Raw genomic sequence first — 9,175 nt, 5'->3', positions numbered from 1 at the left:
AAGGTTTTTTTTTTAAGGTGATCAAGAATTTTTTTAGGGTGGTCAATAACTTATTTTAATTTTAATTTTAATTTTTTAAAAGTTTAAATAAATAAAAAATTTAAGTCAAGGTGGTAACTAGCAACCACCCTGATTAACAAGTAGAGCCGCCCATCTTTTGTAATACTTCATGTCTACGGTTTGAACCTCACCGCTCTATCTCCCCAATTGTCTATAATAATAATAATAATACAACAACGCCGATTATTCATCTACCTACATTGAATTTAGCACGGCGATACATAACCAATGAGTACCACATGTTTTTAATACTTGGTACCATAGAATAGAAGTGATAATGCTAATTTTTAATGGTGGCAGAATTAGTAAATCCTTTTTTCTTTAAAGAAAAAAAGAAAAAAGAAAAAAACCTCTTTAATACTATATAACTCAAAAACTTGTGACACATTTTGCCTTTCTGACTTCATTTACATTTTTTCAAATTTTTAATAAACTACCACAAAATCTTTAGTTATTTAATTCCTGAATTTGGCTTATTTATAAACTGATTCATTTTTTTAAGTTTAAAACACCTTCTACTAATCTTTTTTTTAAATACCCCTTTTTTTTATAATCCAAAATAAAATAAATCAACGAATTTTTAAAATTTTTTTTTTGAGAGAATAAATGAATGAATTTAAACCATACTTTAGGAAAAGAAAGAAAAAAAAAATACACGTGGGAAGGGTAATATTGTAAATAAGTTGAACTATCCTTTTGAGGAATCTCCGACAAATAGGGCTTGAAAGGAGATGACGTCACTGTGCCAAGTCTGAAGTCTGAACAGAAAGAAAATGGAACGAAAAGTCTTCAAATTGGGCCGTCAATTGACGGCGTTTACATACCTGACGCGTGACATTGGGAAATAGACATTGCCGTTATTGACCAACTTCCAAGCGCCTAATTAGAGCTAACAACCACTGCCCTGTCAATACGGCAATCATGTTATCATCATGTCATTAGTTTTAAAGTCTTCTTTTATTTTCTTCAACCAAAAAAAAAATCTTATTATTATTATTATTATTATTTTAAAATCATTAGTTTATCCCAATACAAAAAAGTGCAATGTTTACTATATTTTCACAATAAGTCATGACATTGTTTCTAATTTGAACTTTAATTCTTAAAATAAAAAGTACTACATCAAAAAAAAATTTTGGTACTTGTTTTAATTTGAACTTTACAACTTAAATTATTTTAGCAATGATACAGGCACAATCTATTTCACAATATTTTTACAAACAGTTAATATGATAAATTTTTACTGGTTTTTACCTGAACTGTGGGCGGTGAAAAGTAGAGTAGTTAATTAAAGCTTGTTTTTTATTAAGCTACAATTCACTCACACAATTAATTTATAGAGATGGGATGCAAGGTCAACTCCGTAGTACCTGTTATATAAGATGATTCGTAGATCAAAGTTAAAGTATGTAAACAATGTGGAAATATTCAACTAGAATTTGTGTAGGAAAAAAAAAAAGAAAAAAAAAAAGCTAAGTGCTCGTCCTCAAGTTCAGTCTGAGGATGAAGGTACAATTGAATAATCTCTCTCTCTCTCTCCTCCCCTCCTTTTTTTTCTTCTGATCCAGATACTCCTGGGCTTTATATACTAGCAAGGATGCACCTGAATCTTACATTTGAAGGCATTAATGTGACCAGCTAAATGGTTACAATGCATTAAATGCGGAGGGGATGACTACCCTGACCTTCCTTTTTCTTCTCTTCCTTATTCATAACCTAATTACCTTTGTCTCCCCAGGGATTGCACCATGCATCCCCTGACTTTACCCCTCAACCATCTGAGGTTAAGCAGATGTCCTCGACATCCTCGTCAGTTTATTGTTTGGGTGGTCTAGGGGGAGCTATGTATACACCATCCGAGGCAAATGACAAGTAATTTTAGCGGTGAATTCAAATTATAAATAATAACAACTTACCATTTATGATTTGTTATGAAAGCGTTGTGAAAATATTGTAAACATAACACTTCTTATAAAAATGAGGAATGAGGCCAATGAATTATACCGAAATTTAAAAAAACTAGAAAAGATAAATTCTTTGCGACATAGAATTAGAAGCTGAAAATCTCTCTTTCTCTATTTTTTATCTCAATAAAACAAAAACTAATCAACAAAACTTCATTTTTGACCTTAGGCCCTAAAATACACATAGTCTGCTGCCCTTGAGTTGTGAAAGGAGGATTAAATATGGATTTGTCTTCAACTCAAGTGGTGTCATTAAATTAAGTTACAAAGCTCTTGACATTAAATTTTATTTTTTTAATTGATCCAAAAGAGTAAATAAAAGTAGAAATTTAAACCCACAAAGAAAATAGTCGAGAGTATAATAAATTCAAATATAGTTTTTTATTTTTAGTAGTTTCATTTGTCATAGAATTTGTCATATATATATATATATATATTAATAGACAAAATTTAGAGAAAATTCATTTTTTTTGAGAAAGAAAATTCAATTAGATTCTACAATTGGAGTTCAATTTTGCACCATGTATCATAAATTATTTAATTTTAGAGAATTTTATTTCTTAATTTTGGAGTCCAATGTGGAACCGTAGCATAAATATTTTTTCAAGTGGGTTATTAAATACAGAAGCCAAAAAGTCTATAATTAATAAACTGTAAAAAAAAAAAAAAGTACTTCACAATATCAAAAATTAAGAGTAAAAAAAATATATGAGCAATTTAAATTTTGTACCTAATAATATTTCTTACAAGAATTTTTAAAGAGTTAACAAAATATAAGAATGACTATCAATAATATTTAAATTATATAGGCAAGAATTATACTATACCTCTTAATGTATACTAGACTACACACACACACACACACACACACATATATATATATATATTAATAAGCAAAACTCAACGAAAGTCTACATACATACATACATACATATACATACATATATATATATAAGCAAAACTTAGAGAAAGTCCAATTAGAATTTTAAATTAAAGTATAATTTTACGTCATGTGTTTAAATTTATATGGATATCACACCATAATTATCCTTAGAGAAAATATAATTAAATTCTATAATTGAAGTCCAATTTTTTGTCGCGTTTCTAAATTTTTTCCTTAATTTTGGCGTCAATTGTTAATGAGAATCTAATTTTATGTCATGTGTCTTATCTAAAGTTTTTAATTTTTATTCCAATTGACTTATTCAATCCAAAAATCAAAGAGGTTATTTATTCCAAAAAACGAAGAGTTTAATACTATTAACCACAAAAATTAATTTTTAAAAAAAACTATTGTATATTTAATACTATTACATAAACGGTGGTGATAAAGAGAGAGAAAAATAGATAATTTTGAGAGTGGCTCAAACTATCCATTAGGCCTCCACCAACTCTTTCTTCCCACACTTTCTCAAGAATTCAAACCATGGGATTGCTTGAGTAAATTTTTCCAAGGAACTAACCGTGAATTAGAACACTAATGAGGTATTTTAAATCAATCTATTGGTTTCTTTCTTTATTGGAGAATTTCTTCTCTCTTATCTCCCCTTAAAATATATTATAATATTGGAATTTCAAATTAGAGTTCCTACTTTGCGCCATGTATCTTGAATTATTTATTCTTAAAGAGTTTTATTTATTAATTTTAAAATCAAATGTGGGATCACATCCTAAATATTCATCCAAGTAAGTTGTTAAATACAAAAACCAAAAAGTCTAAAATAAATGAATTGTAAAAAAACAATGCTTCACAATAATTAAAAAAATAAAATGAAAATTTTACATTTTATACCTAATAAGATCCTTACAAATTTTTTTTAAGAGTTAACAAAAAAAAAAGACTATCAATAGTATTTATGTGTGTGTATATATATATATATATATATATATGAATTATATTATGCATCTTATTGTATATCTTTAAGTGTATCCATGCATATGCATGGAGTTACAAGCTAGTATATATTAATAGGTAAAATTTAAAGAAAATTCAAATTAGATTTTACACTTAAAGTCTAATTTTGCGCTATGTGTAAATTATTTATTTTTAGAGAGAGTTTTATTTCTTAATTTTTGAGTCAAATATGGGGTCACATCATAATATTTATCCAAATGAGTTATTGCATACAAAAACCTAAGAGTCTAGAATTAATGAACATAATTTTTTTTTAAATGGACAATTGACATTTTCTATCTAATAATATTCTTACAAAACTTTTTAAAGAGTCAAAAAATATATATATATATATATATAAGAATGACTATCAATAATATTTAAATTATATATGTAAGAATTATACTATGCACCTTAATGTATATTTTTAAATATATCTATGTATATGTATGGGGTTACAAGTTAATTAAGTATAACACAACTGATTTCAATCGTTTTCAATTTGTTAATTAATTTTTTTAGAAGACTCTTTCAAAATTGGACCACATATTTTCATAAAAAAGACATATATTTTTTAATTTAATTTTTTAAGTGCACATTCTTTCCATTTAAAAAAAAAAAATTAAAGGTCATATCTACACACACACACATATATATAATTAAATTTGGCATTTTTACATTTATGATGTCACAAAAAAAATTTAATATTAGTCTAGACAAACTATATGTAAAATAAACCTTTTTTTTCTCAAAAAAAAAAAACTTTTATCATACCTCAATTAGTTTTCTATTTTGTCAATTACCTTTTTAAACTTTTGTATCTCCTTCGTGTAATCTATTGTCGGATCATCGGATGACTGTTAAAATCTAACATTTGCTATTTTTTGAAATGTAATATGTTTTATTTAAGTGATAAAAGATTTTAAAGGACTTGGTTTAAGTCTAGTGCATCTAGTGCACTGGACCCGGTCAAATGGTGACACGTGTTTAAAAATAGACACATGTCATCATCTCAACGAGTTCAGTATTACTGAACACTGGACCTAAGCTTGACCCAATTTTAAAATGGTTAGTTTGCGTGCATCATATATTCAATATATTTAAGTTGAAGTTGAATTAAGAATTCAAATTAGATTTTAATTATATTTCAATTTTCTGCTAAAAGCCTTATAGCCCAATTGGTTAGTACTTCTTGGTATTTTTGATGAAGATATCTAGGATTCAAATAATTTCTTTCTCTTTGTAACTATCAAATTATACACACAAAAAAAGTATGAATGTGTACAATACACACACACACACTTAGGGCTGTAAATGAGCCAAGTTTTGTCGAGTAGTGCATGTTCAAGCTTGGCTCGTAAAAAAAAAAAACAAAAGCTTGAGTTTGGCTTGAGCTTATGACAAGCCTAAAATTAGTGTTTGAGCTTGAGTTCGTGGGAAAACCAAAAAACTTGAGCTTAGCTTGACTTGGCTTGATCAATTAGTTAAGTCAAACTCAAACTCGAGCTCAAGCCAAGTTTTTGAGCTTAAGATCTAAAAAAATTACATTATTAAATGCATAAATCTCTAAAATTAAGAAAAAAGAAAAAGAAAATAGTATACTCATTTTATCATACATCTAGTCTTACTTATGATTAGCCATTAATAATTTACATAATTAAATTCATTCATTCATCATTCTTTGTCTACAGCTTCAGCAATTGTTTAAAATACAATTTTTACATTCACATTAGACGGTGAAAGACTAGAAAAATATCTGTTTGTAACTATTACGAATAAGAAAATACTAACATGTTTCATAACTTACTTTAGATGATTGATAGGAAATGATCATATATGACCTACTTAATTATTTATTTATTTTTAAATATAACTATAGTCTAAAATAATTCTTGATCAGTTTAAAGGGAAGAAAAAAAAATAAGGTAATATAGGTAGTGGTCTCATGTTGGCCATGTCATTATTATGATATGTGTAATGAGTATATTTAGCTAAGACATATAAACTTATAAATGAGTCTATGCTTGAATTGTTGTATTTCAAACTTAATAGCTCACGAGCTTGTTCATGAACAAATTTTTTTGCTTGGGCTCAGTTTATTTATTAAACGAGTCTAAAATTAAGGCTTAAGCTTGGCTTATTTATAAACAAACAAACATGAACAAGCTTTTTATCGAGTCAAATCCGAGTTGTTCATGATTAGCTTGGTTCGTGTATAGCCCACACACATACTAGCCTTATTACACACGCTCCGCACATGCGATGGGGTTTTTTTTTTTTAGTTTAATGTAATTTTTCAATTTAAAATTATCTATTGTTAGTGAGTTTACACAGGAATGAATTTTTAAGAAACTAAAATTTAGAATTTGAAAATGAGTAAACTACTAAATTTAGTGTCTGCTAGTTTCTAGGAAAAAAAAGTGTATCAAATGTGCTTGAGATATATTTGAATAGAGAGTATGCTAATTTTTTGGGAAAAAGTTTATTTGGTAGGTGTTTTTTTTTAAAAAATTTTTATTGAATTTTGTTGAATTATACTTTTAACCAATTTTTTATTTTTAAGAATAAGGATTATCTAATTAGATTAGGGGTATTTTTGACATTTTGTAAGTCATAACTAACTTTCTTAATTCTCTTAATATATATACTAGTCTTATCACACACATTTCGCGCATGCGACAAGGTTTTTTTTTTTTTAACAAAAAAAAAAAATCTGCGTTTTATTTTATATATTTAATTTTTATTTTGAAAATATAATTTATAAGTGGATAAAACAATTTGAAAATTAACAGGAGAGTGGTCCTATTTTTTAGGCAATGTTTTATTGGGAGTTAGAGTTGCATGTTTACCAGATTGTTTTTTAGTTTTGTCTCTACTTAAATATAGGGGTATAAGGATATTTTTGAACTAAAAAAAATGAAAAATTCAAATAAGAGAAGCAAATATATATATATATATATATATATATATATATATATATAAAAGCATGTTCTTTCCCAAAATCTTATCAATGGGTATGCAGTGGCTATAAGCTTTTTTTTTTTTTTTTTTTGGGGGATAGGCTATGAGCTTGTTATTTTATAAAAGTTGCATATCAAAGTAAAAATCATCAAAAAATATAATTAGCTGCAATAAATATTGTGTTGTGTAAGTTGATCTAAAAAAATAAACTCTAATAAGGAATCTAAATAATTAAAGATGGATCTTAATCTATATATAATAATAATAATAATAATAATAATAATAATAATAATAATAATAATAATAATATGTGAAGCTGAGAGAATCTCAAATTATAATTCCAAATTAGAGTTCTAATTTTACGCCATGTGTCTTAATTATTTATTCTCAATGAGTTTTATTTTTTAATTTTAGAATCAAATATGGGACCACATCATAAATATTCACCTAAGTGATTTATTAAGTACAAAAACCAAAGAGTCTTGAATAAATGAATCATAAAAAAAAAAAAAGATGCTTCACAATAATAAAAAAATGGAAAATTTACATTTTATATCTAATAATATCCTTACAAAATTTTTTAAAGAGTTAACAAAATATAAAAATGACTAACAATAGTATTTCTTTTATATATATATAGGAATTATATTATGCATCTTATTGTATATTTTTAAGTTTATCTATGCATATGCAGAGTCCAAATCATCTGTCTCACACTTCTTGCTCCACTATATACTCCACAAATAAAAACATGCCACATGTCCATCTATTTTATTAAATGTTAAATTTACGTCCTCTATTATTTTAATTTCCTAAAATAAATAAATAACTCATCATATTTAGGAAATTGAAATAATAGAAGGTATAAATTTAGTATTTAATAAAATAGATGGACATGTGACATGTTTTTATTTGTGGAGTATATAGTAAAGCAGGAAGAGTGGGATGTAAGATTTGGACTAATGCATATAAATGGGGTTACAAGCTAGTTATGTATAAAAATTAATTCAAAATGATAGGTATTACCCCTGCTCCCCCTTGGTGCAGTAGTCACTCTACAAGTATAAATACTTGTGGGGTGTGGGGGGTAAGGGCTACGGTTCAAGTTTCTAGAAAGGAGCTTCACACATATATACATTTAGATTATGCTAGAGTAGGAATTCTATCTTTTATATATATAACAAAAAAAATGATAGGTATTACCATATTATCATATTAGTGATTAAGCATAATGGGGAGCCAAACATAAGAACTCGGTCCAATTAATTTTCTTATATATAAATAACTAAAGAGTTTTTGTTTTTATTTTTAAAGAAATAAATAACTAAAGTTGTTGTTGTTGTTGTTTTTTTTTTTTCAGAGTTAAGGTCGAGTACTTGAGTTCTTTTTAGTCTTTTCGCTTCATTATTCATAGTTTTGGCTTGTACTTGAAGAGGTTCAATCACAAGTCACAACGGTACCTGAATTTGGATTGATCATAAGAAAGTTAAAAATAAAGTTCAATATAATGCTATTTGACCCCTTAATTATAACCAATTTATTTGAATTCTAATAAATACATTGATCAAGTTTCTATCACTAAATTTTTGTTTTTAAAAAAAGTTTCTATCATTAAATTCTAAAATATTATTTTTTATTATTATTATTTGTTGACTTTCCTTTCTATTTTCTAATGTCAAACAATTGTTTGTTAGATGAATTAAATTATACGTAAGCAAATCCAATTGACTTTGATCATGTTACTCCTATTTTTCACAATTTATAATTAGAATCAAGCGAATTATGCTGCAAGTTGATCTCATGTTTAAAAATGACATAAAAAATAACCATAAAAATTAAAAATTTATCAATTTTTCTACCCCAAAATATACCTTACAAATAAAATGATGGATAAACTTAGATAAAGCTGCTTAAGTACCATATATTATATTCCTCATTTAAACTCAGACACACAGCCGCATAGCTTGCATTGAATTTAATTATCCCTATAAAATATAATTAATCAAAACCTAAAGTACAATACCAAAAAAGTTATCTAAGTTTTATCCTAGAATAATTTAATTTTCTTTAAGAGTTTGGCTTTTATCCAATACAATAAAGTGTTAGACATGATAGGAACACGACATGTATAAAAATTGATCACATATCAACAAGGGAGTCAATCTCGTACCGGAGGCTGTACCGGTTTGACCAGTAGAATGATATATTTCGGTACCGGTCAATACTGGTGTACTGTTTCGAGTTTACCGTTATTTTTTATATTTATAAATATATATATATGTATGTGTTTATTATA

This window comes from Castanea sativa, chromosome 3, assembly GCF_040712315.1.
Source record: "Castanea sativa cultivar Marrone di Chiusa Pesio chromosome 3, ASM4071231v1".
Classification (NCBI taxonomy): Eukaryota; Viridiplantae; Streptophyta; class Magnoliopsida; order Fagales; family Fagaceae; genus Castanea; species Castanea sativa.
This window is presented reverse-complemented; position numbering follows the sequence as displayed.